Here is a 16,259-nt window from a genome sequence, read left to right on the forward strand (position 1 = left end):
CTTCAACAGGTTGTACTCTGTCTTGATTGTCCTTTCCTAATCCCTGCCCTGGGAGGTACCCATTCTTTAACATTTGAGAGGCTACAGTTTCATTAGGGCTGCACATCATAATTCCCTTTTGTCCAAGAATGTCTCTTCCCCAAAGATTAACAGGCAAACCATTAACCATGTATGGTTGGCACGCGCCCCTATTTCCTTCTTTATCTTGCCAGATTATTAAATCTGTGCTTTGTTCTGGATTTTGAGATTGTCCTATTCCTTTTAAATGAGTTAAAGTGGGCTGCTCAGGCCAATTAGGTGGCCAGTGATGTTCAGCTATAATTGTAACATCTGCTCCAGTATCCATCAACCCTCCAAATTGCTTTCCATTAAGCCAAAGAGTTAACTGAGGTCTATCTTTAGTGATTGGTTGTACCCAATACACATCTGAGGATCCAAAGCTTCCTGTTCCTCTTCTATTTGCCACCGCTTTATTGGGCAAATTGGGCATTTTTAATAAAACTATTTGAGCAATTCTTTGACTATTTTGTATCACAGAAATTCCCCTAGGTGAACTTACCATGACTTTGATCTCTCCTGTATAATCATTGTCTATAACTCCAGGAAATACTTGCAACCCTCTGATGGTACTGCTGCTTCTCCCAATAATTAATCCCATCATTCCTTCAGGCAAGGGACCATATACTCCTGAGGGAAGAGCCTGTACTCCCTTTCAGGACTTAATACTGTGTAGGAGGAGGAACTGAGGTCCAGTCCTGTGTTTCCTGGGGTTGCTATGACAAGTTGTAAAATGGATTTGTGGGAGCTTGAGGGACAAATTTCATGGTCCCATAAATCTATTTGCTGGGTCTGGGGGCCTGGGGCTAGGTCTCATCCTGTTTTCCTGTTTCTCTGGCAAAAGGCTGTCCCTGAACATCAGTGTGAGACCTGTATTCATTGGCCCAATGTTTTCCTTTCTTACATCTAGGACATAAGCCTGGTGCTAGGGCATTAGCTTTGGCATTTGTATTCTGGCCTTTACTAGGACAGTCTCTCTTTAAATGTCCCATTTTTCCGAAAGAAAAACACCCTCTCCCTCGACCTTGCTGAGCAAGCATAAAGGACACTGTAGTTCCTTGCATTGCTGCTGCCATGGCAAGGCCCTGCAAGTAAGATGCTCCAATGTCAGCACAAAGCTTGATGTACCCAGGTAGATTGTTTTAGCACGATAAGGCCTGATGGCAGCTTTAAACGTAGCATTAGCATTCTCAAAAGCCAACTGTTGAACAAAGGGAAGTCTGCTCTGAGGATCTCCAAAAATTCTTCCTGCTGCCTTGAGTAGCCTATCTACAAACTCCTGAAACAGCTCATCAGGACTCTGTTTAATACTTGAAAGGCTAGTGCTAAGGTCTCTTTTTGCTGGTAGTTTATTCCATGTCATTTTTGCGGCTATGACAACTTGGGCATAGACTGTAGGATGATAATTAAGCTGATTACCATTTCCCTCCTAAGGTCCTTCCCCAGCTAACATGTTAAAATCCCACTGAGGATATCCCCCTTGGGCATTCAGTAATGCTGTGCGCTTCACTGCATCAGCAAAGTCTGACTTCCAAAACAGTTGGTCTCCTCTGTCCAAACAAGCCCTGCACAGGGTTTTCCAATCTGCTGGAGTGAGGTTTGCTTTCATAAGAGAATCCACCATGGCAGTGGTGAATGGTACCTTAGGTCCATACTGAGCACATTCAGTCATTAATTCTTTTATCTGTTTAAATTCAATAGAATACTGGCAAACCCTATTACCTTGGGCGTCAAGCACCTCCACAACTGGAAAAGGGAACTCTCAGTCTTCTCCTCAATCTCATGCTTTGGAAATAGCCTTCTCAAGAGGAGAGTGTCCTTCCTGGACTTTGCCAACATCAGTATCAGTTTTTCTCTGCGACTTTAACCTTTCCAGCTCTTTCAACAACTGTAATTGTTCCCTTTCCAGCTGTACCTTTTCTCTCAATGCAATAACTTCATTCTTAAGATTCCCACAATCATTAGCGCAGGCAGCTGGAAAGGCCATGAGAGCCGAAGGAGCAGCCGTACAATCTGGATTTGGCTACTGCTTCCTCTAATCCAGCTTCCTCATCAGTATCTAATTCATCTACTGAATTAGCTCCTGCCTTAATATTATTCAGGTCTGCCTGAGCTTTAGCATACACATTAGGAATAGTTTTTGGAGTACTCTGCCCTGATTGTCTGGCTGCTCTGATTTCTCCTAATACCTCCTCTGCCTGTGAAATTAAATTTCTCATTTTTTCACTCTAATGCTGTGGGTCAAGAACATCCCAGATTAATGCCCAGAGGGCAAATGTCACAATAGGTACCTTTTCAGGGGCCATTAGCTGTATAATAATCTCACAACCCTGTTCCCACCTTTTCCCAGGTTTCCATTCTTCTTCAGGAGATGGGTGATGGTCATGAAGTACTTTCACTTCGGCATCCGGGGCTCCAAACGACAGCTTTCCTCACTCAGGTCCCTGTTCAGGCACCACATGTCCCATCCTGAGGGGCAAATCGAGCAGGATTCCCTGAAGGAGAGAGTGGAAATGACAGGGGCAAAGACTCGAGAAATGAAGTCAAGACAGGATTCTGATGACTCATTTATTCAACTCAGATAGCATTTTTAAAGCAAAAAGCCACAAACAACTCCTTAAAGCAAGAACTATATTAGTCAGTGGAAATTTACCCAACAGTTCACTTGCAGAAAATTTCCTAATTTAAGAACAGACCAGTTTGTGGTAAGAGCATCTGTTTCCGCCAGGCCTCTGCGAGACTAACCTCCAGACTATATGCTAAAAAGAAAGTCAAGAAGTAAGGTTCCATAAGCTGACTCCTGCAATTTTGGATTAGTGCAGAATTTTGTATAATGACAAGATTGTAAGGTTATAAGTATGTATTCAGAGTTACAAAAGCTGACTTAGAGATTTACACCTAATTACTTATGTGTTTGCTAACTTTTTAATACCAGGCTTCTTAAAGATTTAGATAACAACATATGTTTGATAAATAAGGTATATCTGATAAATAAGGTTTATAAATTCCTAAGATCTACCTAGGGCCACAGTAATATGCACCTAGTTTTTTGTCTTTGATCACTTTGTTAAACTTTAGCTATCTGGACAAATGAAGTCATTAAAACAACAACAACAACAACAACTATGATATTCTATAATGAAAAGATCAGGAAAGTTCCCAGTCTCTCTATAGACTGTATTTATGGCTTAAATCTTCAACTAATTATTTTGTTTGTTTGTTTTTCAAGACAGGGTTTCTTTGTATGTAGCTTTGGCTAGAACTCACCCTGTAGACCAGGCTGGCCTCAAACTCACAGAGATCCGTCTACCTTTGCCTCCCCAGGCTGGGATTAAAAGTGTGAGCCACCACTGCCAGCCCAGCTTCAACTCACTTTTTTTGTTTGTTTGTTTGTTTGTTTTTTGAGACAGGGCTTCTCTGTGTAGTCTTGGCTGTCCTGGACTTGCTTTATAGACCAGGCTGGCCTCGAACTCATAGTCAACTCAAAATTTTAAGGCTCAAACTTAACATGGATACATCTGTAAGCACCTAATCTTATAAAAATGACTAACTTATGAACTGTTACGTAATTCATTTAGTGTTAAGCTTTACTTAGTTTCCTGTGTTTTCAAGGCTAAGGCTAAACTCAAGAATATTTAATAGGTGATCCTCAAACTCTTCAGAGATCTGCTGAATATGGCATTCAAAATGTTTAACCCTTTCTAGTGAAAACTCTATCTTCTCCAAAGAAGAGAGACAGTACAGGATGACCCCACCTAAATTGTGATAACACTAACCTGTGCCTGGCCTGCTGCCAGGGCTCTGCTAAAACTGGACACTTTTGGGTTGATTGCTCTAGTCAAAGTGAGCTCATTCCTTCAAGTTCCTCCTCCTCAGAAAACTCTCTCACCTGAGTCTGATAGCCGAAGGCCTGCTGCTGTGAGGGAGCCGAATTAATGCTGTCCTATATGATGGCCGAAGATATGTCCCCCCCACCCCCCAACAAAGGCCTGAGACCACAGGACAAGCCATTGAGACCTAGGACAGCTGTCTAGGTAATGAGGAAGTTTCTGTCATTTCAATTGATACCTCCTGCTATAATTATCCTTTTCAGATCTCTGATGATACTGGTTGACTGTATTCTTTGTCAGCAGCAAGCAGCCAGCTCCTTCCTCAAGGCTACAGCTGCCTTCTCTTAACAGTAAAAACCAGGCCTCAGGGCCTCACTTTCCTAGAGCTACCACTGACAAGAAAGATGAATACTTTAGGACGAGAGCTGAAATGTAAAAACAAGTGTTTGGAAAGCACTTGTGTGTAAGGGTAGCCGAGTTCTGGGTAGTCGGGCAGATGGCTGTCCTTGGTGTGAGCAGTGTGGGGGGAGGGCAGATTCCCCCGAGTTTTCACAACTGTGGCAGAGGAAATAGTACATTTTGCCTGGCCATTGGGATCTTTGTATTTTGTCTCTTGTGTGTCTCTGTTGGCATGTTCCTACCATGCTGACTCCAGACTATGACAAGAAATAAACTCACAAAACATATTGCAAAGTAACTTTTTACTATTCCTGTATTTAAAGGGACTTGCTTTGCAATGACTGACTGCTTTCCGTAACCAGCCACTGGTGTCTTACGGTAAATGGCTGGATGGAGTGGGGGGGGGGTGGGGGAGCTTAAAGTTTATGTAAATTATAAAGGTATAAGAAAGTGATTTAAGGATGGGCGTGGTGGTGCACACCTGTGATCGAGGGATTCACCTGCCTCTGCCTCCCTAGTGTGGGGATTAAAGGCATGTACCACCACCTCCTGGCTTAAATCACTTTTTTTTTTCTAGACAGGGTTTCTCTGTGTAGACTTGGCTGTCCTTGACTAACTTTGTGGACCAGGCTGGCCTCGAATTCACAGTGATCCACCGATCTGCCTTTCAGAGTGCGGGAATTACAGGTCTGTGCCACCATGCCTGACTTATTTTTAACATTTCTTAAATCACTTTTTTTTTTTTTTTTTTTTGAAACAGGGTTTTGCTGTGTGTCTCTCCCTGTCCTGGAACTCTTTCTCAGTGGTAATCCTAACGTATCTAAAAGTTTTATCTTATCTCTTTTTGTAAACTCGAAGAAACTTCTCTCTCTCTCTCTCTCTCTTTTTTCGAGACAGGGTTTCTCTGTGTAACCTTGGCTGTCTTGGACTCTTTGTAGACCAGGCTGGCTTGGAACTCACAGAGATCCACCTTCCTCAACCTCCCTGAGCCCTGGGATTACAGGTGTGAGTCACTGGGCCCAGTTTTAAAGAAAATTCTTGTAAATTTCAAAGAATCTACTTGAATCTGCCTCTCACAGGTCAACTGGCAGCCCAAGTTTCCCCACCTGCTGCTATTCCTGAAGGTAGGACCTCTCCCCCTTTCCCTGGGCTTGGGACTCCCTTCCCACAACTGTTAGGACCATGGGCCTAAAAGTTTCAAATGTATACACAAGATAAAAAATTTCCCCTGGAGCTGGAGAGATGACTTAGACATTAAGACCACTGACTGTTCTTCCATAGGTCCTGAGTTCAATTCCCAGCAACCACATGGCTCATAACCATCTATAATGAGATCTGGTGCCCTCTTCTGGCCTGCTGGAATACTGTATAAATAATAAATCGTAAAAAAAAAAAAAAAAAATTCCCCTCAACTCCTTAACTTTACCTTCTGTCCCTAGTTTATCTGTCCCAGCTGATTTCAACTCAACTGCAGATTTCTCCAGCAATTCAACAGCTCCAGGTGTTCCCTTGGGATCTAATCCGGGAGAGCACCAAAGCTGTTAGCCCCAGGCGGTCCAGCGCCACAGATTGCTGCAGTGAGGCCTGCGCTTCCCTACCACAGATGGTCCTGCAGAATCTGGGCAGCGAGCATAACGGCCTTCAGTCCTTCCTCTGTCTCTCTCTTCCCAGCCTTGGCCAACATTCCTGTTTCCTTGTGCTCCTGCCAACGACACCCCCAGAGACAGCAAGAAGGAGTCACAGAAAAGAGTACGTTGTCCCAGACTGTTTATTATCAACTGAAAGGCGGGGCTGTCAGATCTCAAACCGGGACAAATGGTTAACAGGAGTTCATTAATATAACAAACTGGCCACTGGCCACTAGGTTCTCCCAGAATCCCTCAGTCCCTGTCCCCTGAACTTCTCCAGCCCAGGGAGAACGTCCCTCGAGTGCCACCCTTCCCTGTGTAATCCTGCCATTTTGCTTACCTGGTCCTCCTGGTCTACCCTTTACTTCCTTGGCCCAGGCTGCCTCTCTAGATCAAAGCTCTTCTTCCCTCGTCACTCCCCCTTCTCCTCACATGGCCAGCCTCCCCTGGACTCTCCCAGGGTCCCTGCCCCTGATTATGCATTCCCTTTTACATCCAATAAATTCTCCCCTCCGCCGTATCTAGGAAGCAGTCCCTTTTTATTTTTCATTCAAATACCCAGGAAGAGTAGTGGATGGTGGGGTTAGAAGTTAGCGTGTCTGGGTCGTTTTCTGCATGGGCTGTGTGACATCTGTGTGACGGTGTTCCCTAAGGCTTTTGCTGTGTGGGTGTTTTATAGAATTTGTGGTTTCACTCTCAAGTGGCTCACGATGGCTCTTCGTGTGTGTACAAGTGTGGATGTGGGGGTCGGAGTTCAGCCTCGGGTGACTGATCCGTAGCCTCCCATTTTTGTGTGAGTCAGTCTTACACTGTCTTGGAACGTTGCCCAGTATGCTAAACCAACCGCCAGGGAGCTTCCAGCGACCCACTCCGCCTCCCATCTCACGGCCACGGGGATTAGAAGCGCACGGGGTTGGATTGCAGACAAGGTTTGACAAGCAGCTGAGCTGCCCATTTAACTCAGCAAAGCAGATCTGGCCTCCAGGTTTTCCCAGCAGCCCTCAGTGCATGCCTGCTACACAGCATGGCCAGCATTCCCAGACCTCTATGCTGAACTTCCCAGTCCAGCAGCAGGCCTTCAGCTCCCCGAGAGGCTTTTCGCTGTTATCTAGACATTTCGGTTCTCTCTCTCCTCTTTGCACTTGCACACTCTTTTTCCAACCCCTTCTCTTTTCCCTGTCTGCTTGGCGACCTCCTTGGCCCTGTTCCTTAGCACTGGTGAACCCGCCAAAGAGCTGCCCCTAGTAAACCTGCCTTTGTGCTTTAATTTGGCTTGAAGTGGCTCATTTTGTTGGTGGGAGAAGATCTATCACGTGCATCCTGCTTTCTTAAAAAAAAATAAAATAAAATAAGATTTACTTAATTTGATTGTTTGTCTGAATGTTTTCCCAGCATGTATGTATACCATTGTGTGCACAATGCCCAAGAAGGCTGGAACAGGACATCAGATCCTCTGGAACTGGAGTTACAGTCGTGAGTTGCCATGTGGTGCTGGGAATCAACCCAGGACCTCTGCAAGAGGACCAAGTGCTCTTATCCACTGTGCCATCTTTCCAGCTCCACAGTCAGCTTTTTACTTGGATTCTGAGTATCCAGTCTCAGGTCCTGACACTTGTGAGCGAATCACTGGACTAACTGAGCTGTTTCCCCAGCTACACACCATAGTGCTCACTTCTCAGTGGATATCAGAGCAATCCACAGACATCTGAGAGGGATGCTCAAGAGTCTGTCTTCAAGCAAGGTTTAATCATCAGCTTCTGGGCTGGAGAGATGGCTCAGTGGTTAAGAGCATGGCCTGCTCTTCCTGAGGTCCTGAGTTCAACTCCCAGCAATCGCATGGTGGCTCACAACCATCTATACTGGGATCTGTTGCCATCTTCTGGTGTGCAGCTGTACATGCAGAGAGAGCATTCATATATGTAAAATAATCTTTAAAAAGATTTAATAAAAAACCACCAGCTTCCTCCTGAATTATAATGCCACCTTTAAGGGGTAGACAAAGTCAAGCGGTGGACAAAGTGATTCCCTCCAAGTAGCTTACACAGTGAGTCTCAGCGCTCCCTTGCTTCCACTCAGGCTCTCTCTAAAGTCATGCCTTCACATGTAAGCCTCATTACCTGCCAGCTTAAAGCTTGCATTTGTCTTCATCTCAGTCCACATCTCTATTCTGGGAGTTGAACTCAGAAGGTGATCACTCGCTAGTGTCATGAAGACTGTCCATCCCAGGCTCATTATCCAAATGCATGGTCAATATTTTGACTTTAGTGACATCAAACTTTGCTCTCCCCAAGCAGCTCAAATAGTCCCAGTCTGACTTCCTGGTGAACAAAAGCCCTCTGTAGTAACATTCCTGCAGAGGGCTCAGCCTTGGCTGGTTAGAACTTTGTGATTCTGAAGAGAAGCAACATTGTAAGTCAAAAGCCAGACTTAGCTTGAGATGTCTTAACCTTCTCAATAGCCAATTATGTTAACTTTTTTTTTTTTTGACAGGGGTTCTCTTTGTTAGCCTTGGCTGTTCTGGACTGGCTTTGTAGACCAGGCTGGCCTTGAACTCACATAGCTCTGCCTACTATCTCTGCCTCCCTGGGTGCTGGGACTAAAGGTGTGCCCCACCACGGTGGTCTTGATCTTAACTCTTTTTCTCACATAACACTCTCCTGATTACCAAACTTTTCAGAAGCCAGCCACAGGGGGTATTCATCTGTGATCCCAGTATTTTCGAGGTTGAAGCAGGAGAATTGCTACAAGTTTAAAGCCAGCCTAGTATTAGCAATATTTATAGAGACTCTGTCTCAAAAAGACAAAGCAAGGGGCATAGGGGATGGCTTAGCAGGTAAGTATGCTTACTGTGAATGAAAAAACAAAACAAAACAAAAAACCAAAAAACCAAACCAACCAACAAACAAAACCGCACATGTTGAAATCCTCAGCACCCACATAAAAGCCAGGCAGCCATACCTGTGTGCTCCAGCTCCTGGGTAGCAGGGAGGGCAGAAAAAACTCCAGACCTCCCTGATTAACTAGGCAAACTAGTTTACTTTCTATTGCTGTGAGAAAAAAGTGGACTAAAGCAGCTTGGGGAGGAAGGCATTAGGCTTACACATCTCAGCCACACCCATCGCTGAGGAAAACTCAAGCCGTGCTCCGACCAGGAGGCTGGAACTGAAGCTGCTTAGGGGGAGGCCAGGAGGCACCTCACACAGTGGGCGGAGCCCTCCAATGTCAATCACTAGTCAAGAAAATGCCCTGCAGATTTGCCCAGACATAAATCTGATGGAGTCGTTTTTTCAGTTGAGGTTCCCTCTTCTCAGATGACCATAGCTTATGTCAAGCCGACAAAAACAGAACAACACTAGCAAGCATACCAGGCTATTGGAAACAGCAAACTTCAGGCTTAATCAGAGACCCGGCCTCACACAATAGGCTGCAAAGCGCATGTGCACACACAGTGCAGAACCATGAAGAACTAAATCTTGACATTTGCAGGGAGATGAATGTGACTAGCAACCATGGTATTAACACACAATAAAGCGGAACGAGACGGACACTGCAAGCTTCTGCTCTGCATGTCACTATGGATGTGTCTCTGTGTGTGCACAACTTCTTATAATCTAGCGCTAAGCTGAGCCGAACTCTAGACTTCTGGACAGTGCTACAGATGAACAGGCTTTGGGTAACGTCTGAAAGGTTTGCCTGCTGGGCTGGAGCTCATCTCTGATGCCCCACATTTATTGGTAAATGTACTGCTTCATGAATTTCTGTTCCTTGGTGAGTACAGAAATTTATGTATACTCTTCCAGGCTGGACCATGTCGTTTAAGGTAACAAATCTGTGTTCCCTAACCAACAGTATCTCATACTTACCTCTTTGTTGTCCATCCAACTTTTCACTCATCGGGCTCAGATTAAATGTCATTTCTTCAAGGAGAGCTCTTTTTCAGCATAGATGACAGGGCCCTTTGTCTGGCGTCCGGCACCTGCAGCCATCATCCTGGCCACAATCACTGCCTGCCTAGCTTCAGCTCTAGCCACTTGCTTCACATTTGAAGTTGCCAGCAGTTAGTTAGGTAAGAGATGAGACAGGACAGTGATTCCTGCTGCCTGTGAGCGCGGGGACCTGAGGAAGGGGCTGCCTCTACACCCGAGTTCTGTGAGTTATTTTCAGGAATGAAAACTCAGTTTATGTCTGAGTTTCAAGCTGAAGCTCAACACACTTTAAAAATCCACAGCACACTGTGGCATACAGGAGCAAGGGTATAAGCAGAAAGCTCCCTTCCACAGCCAACTGGCTGAGCCAACTGGGGCGCTTGAAACCTCCAGCTGCCTCAGGAAAAGAGCAGAGGTCAGCTTCTGACGAGCGCTTGTTTTGTTTTTGTTTTTGAGACAGGGTTTCTGGGTTTCTGTCCAGGAACTCACTTTGTAGACCAGGCTGGCCTTGAGGTGCACCTGCTTCTACCTCCTGAGTAGATTAAGGTATGTCCCGCCACACCAGCTCCAGATGGGTGTTTTTGAGTGGAAATTTCAAGATGCTCCATTATTTACCGGTTAGAGGTTTTGGAGCAGCTAATTACTTTCTAGTAAGATGTAGTTGTGGTGGTTTGAATAAGAAGCTCCCCCCCTCCCCAGTGGCACCATTATAGGGTGTGGCCTTGTTGGAGTAGGTGTGGCATTGTTTGAGGACCTGTGCTGGTGGACGGCAGGCTTTGAGGTCTCAGATGTGCCACGTGGAACTCTCAGGTCCTCCACTCCTCCAGCACATCTCCTGCATGCATGCTCCCCACCATGATTACAGAGTAAACCTCAGAAACTGTAAGCCAGATCCAATGAAATGGTTTCCTTTGTAAGAGTTGCAGTGGTCAAGGTGTCCCTTCAGTCTTCACAGCCACAAAACCTTAACCAAGGCAGCAGGTAAAGCAAAACAAAGACATCTGGCAGTGTCACAGAATCTCTGCTTTCCCGTGTCAAAGGACAAAATTACACCAGTTAGCTGAAGGGTTTCAATTGGCTTTTTCTTCTGATTGTAAAATTGGGCCATACTTCATTGCACAAAATTGTGTGTGTGTGTCTCTGTGTGTGTGTGGGTGTGTGTAGATTAAGGCAGAAGCTGCTTCAACATCAATCAATTCAAACAGCTGTTTCTGGGAAGGTGGAGCAGTTTCAGTTAGTGGTACAGAACCCTAAACCAAAAAAAAAAAAAAAAAAAAACCAACAACTTCCTATAATTTTTATTTAGCACTTGCATTCTTCATAGTAATGCTTTCATTCCTAAAGGTATTTAAAAACCCTTTAAAGATTTAAAATTTAAAATTTTATTTTGAATTACTGTGTATGTATGTCGGGATTGGGTATGTGCTCATGAATGCAGATGCTTCCTGTGGAGGCCCTGGACCCAGAGGAGCTGGAGTCTCAGATGTATGTGTGTGTGCCTTCCTGCGTACATGCATGGATATGGGAACTGGGAACTCGTGTTGTCTGCAGGAGCAATTCCTGAGCTGGGGGGTTGGAGGCGGAGGCAGAGGCAGGCGATTGCTGTAAGGCCAGCCTTGTCTATAGAGCAAGTCCAGGACAGCCAAGGCTACACAGAGAAGCCGTCTAGGTATGCGTGCATGTGTGGGGGAGCAGTACCTGTTTTTAACTGCTAATCATCTCCCCAGCCTCACAAAAAACAAAACAAAACAAAAAAAACACCCCCCTTTTAAAAAGTGTTCTAGGAGCAGGGCAGTGGTGTCACATGCCTTTAATCCCTGCACTCAGGAGGCCGGGGCAGATGGATCTCTGAGTTTGAGGCCAGCCTGGTCTAGAGAGAGTTCTAGGACAGCCAAGGCTACACGGAGAAACAAAAACAAACAAAAGTGTTGTAGGGCTGGACATAACAGTACACACCTGTAATTTCAGAATAGGAGGGGTTTGAAGCCAGGTTAGAGAATGGTGGTGAAGGCCTTTAATCCAAGCATTGAGAGGCTGAGCAGGCAGATCTCTGTGAGTTCAAGGACAGCTTGGTCTACACATCAAGTTCCAGCCCAGCCAGAGCTACACAGTGAGGCTGTCTCAAAAAACAAAACTGGAGCAGGGACTGGTAGAGGACGCCTGTAATCCCAGCGCTCAGGGCGGCAGAAGCAGTTGGATCTCTGTGAGTTCGAGGCCAGCCTGGTCTACAAAGCATCTAGCCAAGGCTACATAGAGAAACCCTGTCTTGAAAAAGAGAAAAGTAAAACAAAACTGAGTTTAAGGCCAGTCCCCCACATACTGTCCTGGCTTTCCTGGAACTTGCTAAGTGGAGGTTGGTCTCGAACTCATTGAGAACCTCCTGCCTCTGAGATTAAAGACAGGCTCCACCAGGCCCAGCCAGAATGGAAGTGTATGTGTCTACCTGAAAAGCTCCCAAATCACAGCTGTCCCTGCGGTGAAAACGTTGGTTTGAGCCAAAAGAGTAGTCTGAGGACCAAACGGAGAGGGGTGGTGGAATCCCACTAGCTCAATCCCATATAGCAGGTGCCTAGCAAATAAGTCACTGAAGCAGCCCCCAGTTTTCCTGGGCAAATTCTGGCTCAAGTCTGCCTCCACCCCCAGACTCGAGCTTGGGCAAACTGAAACGCCAGGCTGGGCAGCGCCGGTGCATTTGGCTCTGACCCCGTCAGGCGCCAGGAGGGCGTGACGCGCTGCCCGCACGTCTCCTCCCCGTCCTTTGGTCTCCGAGAAGCGCGCAACGACTCCCACGTCCGCGGTTTCAGTCCGGTCCGTGGGGAACGCGAGCGGGACCCCGCCGGGCCCGGGGCCAACGGAGCGGTGAGCGGAGGATGCGCGGGCCAGCCTGAGCTAAGCCGGCCAGGCGGAGCCCGAGCGGCCGCCCGGGCGCGGCCAGGATCCGGGTAGCCTCGGGGCGGCCACATCACCGGCGCTCGGGCCCGGCCGAGTGCGCGCGTGCGCGGGGCGGGGCGGGGCGCGAGTGGCCGCGGGCGTCGGGCGGCTGTCAGCGGCGGCGGGGAGGCGCGGCGGGCCGGCCGAGCTGGGCCCGGCTCACGGACCCCGGGGCGTCGCCGCGCTGGGCTGGCCGCGGACCGAGACCGGCTAGGGGAGGGAGGGCGGGCCGTGCGGTGGGCGCTGGAGCCTGGGCCGGCGGGACCCGCCGCCGCCCGCCGCCGCGCTGGGGCTCCGCGTCCCGCTCCGGAGGCGGTGGCCAGGGGGCGCGCGCCAGGGATGGAGGAAGGTGAGCTCGGATGCAGATGCTGCGCGGCGGGCTGCGCACCCCTGGAGCGGCTTCGCGGCTCAGCCGCGTCGCCACCCAGTTCTTGGCTTTATGAATGTACAGGAGGTCTTGATTTAAGAAGCCCATTTATGGCGAGAGCTGGTGTGTGTTAGATTACATTCTTAGCTACAGTATACCGGCGTCATCTTTTTGTAAATGGACAGTTGATGACTGATAAGTCGTATAGCATACGTGATACTTATCCCTCCAAAATGTGGCTTTTCGTATATTCATCAGGTTTTGTAATTGTCACCACTATCCAGATCATTTTTTGTACTCTCCAAAAGAAACCCTGAGCCTGTTAGTTGCTTCCCATTCCTCTTCTGGCTCAACCCATTGGAAGCCACTGATCTTTCTGTTCTATGCGTTTACCCTTTGTGGACACTAATGGAATCATACAATATTTGTGGTTCCCCACCTCCTCCATTTAAAGACAAGATTTTGGCTCTTCCCTTAGGGAGCTTGTGTAATTCTGGCTAATTTGAATTCATGGCCTTCTTGCCTCAACTTCCCAAGTGATGAGATCACACAGGCCTGTGCCGCACCCCGCCAACGTGTGTGTGTGGGTTTTTGTCTGGCTTCCTTCACATAGCCTAATGTTTTCAATACTCATTCATGTATTATTTCGTGTGTCTGTTCTGTACTTTCTTACAGCTGAATGAATAGGTATTTGGTGTGTTACTACCGCATTCATTCACCAGTTAACAAAATTTCATTGTTTTCCACTTTTTAGCCATTGGATATAATGCTGTTAGAACATTCATGGATGTATGTTTTCAGTGTCCCGGAACACATATCTAGGTGTGGAACTGCTCATGGCTTAACATTTTTGAGAAACTTTCAGACTTTAGTCAAAGTTGTTGCTGCATTTTATATTCCCACCAAATAGTTTATGTGGGCTGCAATTTCCTAACTCACCAATCCTCGTTGTTGTTATTGTTCGCGGTTTTTAGCCCTCCCAGCGGATGAGACGGCGTCTTTTCCTAGTTTTAAGCTGCGTTTAGACCAGGGGTAAGAAGTCTTTCCTAAGCTTATTGGCTCTGCATGTGTCTGCTTTGGAGAAATGTCTGTTTAGATCCTTGGCCCCTATTTTTGCTATTTTATTTGCTTTTTGTTATTGTTGTTGCTGAGTTTATTATTCATGTATAGGCAGAAGTCTATATTTTGGATTGGTATTGGTCCAACATGGGTAAAATTTGATTAAGTCGCATTTGAATCTTTGAGAACACTTTATCTTTTACCTGGTCATTCCTGGGCATTTTATTTTCTTTATTTTTATTTTGCTTGTTTGTTTTTGTTTTTTTCAAGACAGGGTTTCTCTGTGTAGCCTTGGCTGTCCTGGACTTGCATTGTATATCAGGCTGGCCTCGAACTCAGAGATTTGCCTCCCTGAGTGCTGGGATTGCAGATGTGCGCCACCACATCTGGCTTACTTTTATTTTTTATTTGTTAGCTTTATTGAGAAAAGTAACAGGAGGTATAGTCCTGGGTCCTGATGAGACTTTAGTTGCTGTTTTAGTATATTCTTTGTTAGATTGAAAAGATTCACTTGTCATTAACTGCAAGTAATTTCTGTTGAATGTTAATTATTTTACTCAAACAGTACAGTGAAAGGGCTTTCCTCCTGTTTGCAGCTGTGATGTATGTGGATCCTAGACAATTTGCTTGCGTTTTGCGGTAGAGTCCCTCTCATTCTGTAGCCCCGGCTGGCCTGGAACTCCCTGTGTAGACCAGGCTGGCAGCTTGCAGCCATCCTCCTGCCTCTGCTTCCCAAGTACTGGGACTGCAGGTGTGCACTGGCTTGCCCAGTGAAAAACATTTTGCTGGAGCTGAGTTAAGAGCCACCTGGAACTGAACAAATGCTGCTGTGTGCTTTCTGCATGGTTGATTTTCTTAGTGTTTACAAATCCAGCCTCAGGTCTCTCTTTCAAAATTTACTAGAAGAGATGACATTTCTCTGAACTCCAGTTCTTTTTTTTTTTTTTTTTTTTTCCATTGCTACTAAGGAAAAAATATTTAATGAAACTTGCATGGTGGAGAAACACTTCATTCAAGACCATTCTAGCAGTGTAAGGACATGGCGGAGGGATTGGCACTGGGGAGAGAGGTTGCAGTTAACCCTGAGTATGGTGTGGAGCGGCAGGAATTTTTAGGTGAGGGGCAGGGGCAGTGGATAGAGAAGTGCTAAGAGGAAACATCCCTAGAGAGAGGGATTCTGGGTAAATCATCTTGACAGGATTCCTGCTGAAGACAGGCCTGGGCTCTGGGACACCAGGGTGAAGGATATAGACCTGCTTCAGTCACATACCTGGGGAGGGGCTTCTAACTAACCTGGCTTTGGGAGGTTCCTTACTAAAGATGAACTTTGTTTGTTTCAAGCAGGGTTTCTCTTCTCTAAGTAGTCTTGGAGTCACTTTGTAGACAAGGCTGGCCTCAAACTCAGAGATCGCCCTGCCTCTACCTCACTGAGTGCTGGAATTACAGGTGTGTACCACCATGCCAGGCTTAAAGATGAAATTTGTAACAGGTATGGATGGTCCTAAGAGAAGGCTCAGAGAACTGAATAGTTTGGCCAAGCAAGGACTCTGTTACTGTTTAAACATATACTATCAAATTTAAAAGAAGGTTAAAGATTTCCAAGGAGAAATCCTGGAGAACAACTGATGAAAAGTGTGTGAGGAACAGCTTAACCCTCCTCAACCTATAAATTATAAAGCACATAATCTTTAACCATTCTATGCCTCACTGCCTTTACTAGAAATCAGCTGACACCGTCGATTTGTAACCTCAGTGTGTCTTTGCTTTGATTTACCTAAGGAGCTTAAGCAGCAGCGAAAGTCTAACCATCACTCTGTTATTGATTGCTCTCACGCACCCCCTCTGCACCCTGCAGTGTTAGTGCCACTTGTTGAGAAAGGTTGCGTGTAAACTGGGCATGGTGGTACAGACCTGTAATGGCAGCATTGGGTCTCTGTGGGTTCAAGGCCAGCCAGGGCTACCCAGTGAAACTGTTACAAAGAAAATCACCCCAAACCAGGGATTTCTGTGGAGAGGAATTTTAATTCATAATATGGTTGCTCTGGTAAGAGATCACATCCAA

General features: G+C 46.4%; 1 protein-coding gene across 3 annotated transcripts in view; it reads left to right on the top strand.

Moving 5' to 3' along the window:
• Window positions 1–12,563: 12,563 nt before the first annotated feature.
• Slc41a2 (solute carrier family 41 member 2) overlaps window positions 12,564–16,259 on the top strand; it is a 106,283-nt gene continuing 102,587 nt past the window's right edge. The window contains exon 1 of one of the 3 annotated variants that reach the window (XM_021640930.2): window positions 12,564–12,699. The gene's annotated coding sequence lies outside the window, so the exon portion shown is untranslated. Of the gene's footprint in view, window positions 12,700–12,979; window positions 13,121–14,117; window positions 14,171–16,259 lie in introns of those variants that run through there. The other 2 variants (XM_021640932.2, XM_021640934.2) reach the window with 2 other exon arrangements.

This window comes from Meriones unguiculatus, chromosome 2 (assembly GCF_030254825.1).
Source record: "Meriones unguiculatus strain TT.TT164.6M chromosome 2, Bangor_MerUng_6.1, whole genome shotgun sequence".
In the NCBI taxonomy this organism is placed as follows: domain Eukaryota; kingdom Metazoa; phylum Chordata; class Mammalia; order Rodentia; family Muridae; genus Meriones; species Meriones unguiculatus.